The following is a 2,870-nucleotide window of genomic DNA, read 5'->3' as shown; positions in this document are numbered from 1 at the left end:
TTTAAAGACAATTTCACTTTATAAAATAATTTACCTCCAGCAATTCCACCCTATTGTCCTCCAAGGCCTTCTTAGGAAGGAGATATTCAATCACCCTGTGACAAAGAACCATATCACCAGGATGTATAAAATCTTCAGAGGGGGCAAAAAACTCCAGGCCAGGGAAATTCTTCAGGGATTGGAATAAGGAAGAGTTCTAAGAGACCCAACCAGATTATATCTAAAAGTAGTCGATCCATATCAGATAACTCTTTTTGATAATTCAACCAATAAGTCTTACTGATAATTCAATCCAAGAATCATCTGAACCAACGCCTTACACATTTTACAAGGGTAGCATCAAATTCATCATAGTTCTAGTTTCTGGGAGATGGGACATCCAACACCAACAATCAAAGGTATGACACTGAAGTTTTCTGGATTTGTTTTTTCAAGAATCCATTCTGTCCTTCAACAATACCTGAGAATGAATTTGGTGGTGTCTGGCCCAATCTTGGTTAACCAGAGTTTTTCCTTAGGGTACTGTGATGTTTAAAATCTAAATTCTGTGATCATCTTAAATTAGAAGCTTTAGCACCAGCCTTTGGGAATTAAACTTTTATTAAAGGATACAGGTATTCACATGGAGTTCAGAAAATTAAGAAAAGGCCTATCTAACCTAGAGTTCCAGCCTGGTTGGGTTCTTCCTCAAGTCCTCCACCACAAGCCTGCTTCAATCATGAATTCTCCAGAAAACTGAGTGTGGAAGCTTTTTATAGGTCCGGAGCATGGGTGGGTCCTTACACACTGCTTCAAGCTGGATTGGTTAGCATCATCCAAATGCACTCAAGTTAAGTTCAAAGTCCTTAGCTTCTGGGAACAATAACTTCTTAAGGACTAGCCAGGTGTGCTTACAATCTAGTTAACTTGAAGTAGGCTAACCAGCAGTCAATCACTCTCACTTAATTCAATCAGTTTAGATTAATCTCCAGTTGGGCCTTTGAGTATCTGCTAAATCCCATTATTTTATCACAGTACCTAAATATAAGAAAGCACTAAGAGAACTTGACACTCTTTAGGTAACTAAAACCAACTGAGCTTAGTACCTAGTTATAAAGAATAATTAATTAGGATGGCAAGCTACCAGATGTTTCCTTCCTGTCTGCCATGTACTAGGTTAGCTTCCCCTTTTTCTTCCATGTCAGGCCAATATCAATATATCCTGGAATCTGCCACCAAACTGAATTAGTTTTTAAAATCTTATTTGAGTGATCGCTTCGGCAGCACATATACTAAAATTGGAATGATACAGAGAAGATTAGCATGGTCCCTGTGCAAGGATGACATGCAAATTCATGAAGCATTCCATATTTTTGTGCAGCTAGGTGGCGCAGTGGGTAGAGCACCGGCCCTGGAGTCAGGAGGACCTGAGTTCAAATTCAGCCTCAGACACTTGACACTTACTAGCTGTGTAACCCTGGGCAAGTCACTTAACCCCAATTGCCACACACACACACACACACACACACACACACACACACAATCTTACTTGAGAGTATATATATATATATATATTTTTGCTACTGGCCCATTTGGTGAAACTTATCCTGAATATGAAAAATATCATCTAGTCCATTATCTTTAAGTATTATTAGTACTCTCCCAGAAATACTAGAGAGGACAAAGCATATCAGATTTCTCCAAGTATCTATCAAAACTAGCCATCAATTAATCACTTTTAAGGCTCCAAGTAAGCTTCGAATAATGTTTTTACAATGATACCAATAGGTTGAAGAAAGAGACTGAAAAGTAAGGCAATGCTGCCAAACAAATAACTATTCAAGACTGGCCCAGATTTGCCCTGGCAAGTAGATTGGGCTTAATGGCTTTTGAGGTCTCTTCCAAAGCTAAGATTTGGTGATTATGTAACTGGCCTAGCCATTCTTTGACTTCATGAAAGATAAGAGGGAGAGATTGTTGGAACTCTAAATCCTTAATAAATGTCTTATCTATCTCTATCTAGCTAAATTCTTAGTGCCTATCTACATATATACATTAGGCTGTGAGAAAAGGCATCGTTATTTTTTTTTTGCCTTTCTTTGTTTTCCCAGTACTTGGGATACAAAGCCTAGCACATAGTAGGTGCTTAATAGTATAATAATAACAGCATCTCCTTACCAAGGTTTTTGTGAGGATCAAATGGGATAATATTAATAAAGAGATTAACACAGTGCCTGGTATATAGTAGGTACTATGTAAGTGCTTATTCCCTTCCCTTACCTCTCCTTAATAGAGTTGAGTTGATTTGACAACAAAACAAGGAGAGACAGACAGAGACACAGAGACAGATGCAAACAACCACAACTTCAAAAACCTCTAAGAAAATTGAAGAATTATAAAGTGATAAATGTTTATAAGGTAGAGTGACAATTTGAGATGTCCAGAGACCTTCAGAAAAGAAATATTTTTTGTTGCAAAGAGTGGGGGAGATGTTTCAGAGGAGGATTCATTTCATTTCCAAAAATTCTAGTCTATGTTCCTTCAAATTTATGCACAATGTTATAAGGACCTTCAGGGGAAGTGAAGATTACTGACTAACTCCAATCTCCCCAAAACATTGTGACATTTGTTGAAGATGATACAAACCTCACTGACTAATTCCTGATATTAAAATCCCACACATGCACGCAGCAGGTACAGATTTTGTTTGCCAATAATGCAGCTGTGAGTGAAAAAAAATGCCAAAAGTAACTAGCACAGCAAAGATACACAACGCCACTATTATATAAACATAAGTATGAAACTGACAGATTTAAGGTTTCCCTTAGATATTACTCACCTTCACATATATTCACATCTTAGCACTTAATTTATGCATCTTTTAGTGCTTG

At 37.5% G+C, this 2,870-nt stretch overlaps 1 non-coding gene across 1 annotated transcript; it reads left to right on the top strand.

Moving 5' to 3' along the window:
* The first annotated feature begins 1,247 nt into the window (after positions 1-1,247).
* On the top strand, positions 1,248-1,354 carry LOC122752102. Its single transcript, XR_006355902.1, has one exon. It is a non-coding gene; the product is annotated as a U6 spliceosomal RNA (small nuclear RNA).
* Positions 1,355-2,870: the final 1,516 nt, after the last annotated feature.

This window comes from Dromiciops gliroides, chromosome 3 (assembly GCF_019393635.1).
Source record: "Dromiciops gliroides isolate mDroGli1 chromosome 3, mDroGli1.pri, whole genome shotgun sequence".
Lineage (NCBI taxonomy): Eukaryota > Metazoa > Chordata > Mammalia > Microbiotheria > Microbiotheriidae > Dromiciops > Dromiciops gliroides.
This window is presented reverse-complemented; position numbering and strand designations above follow the sequence as displayed.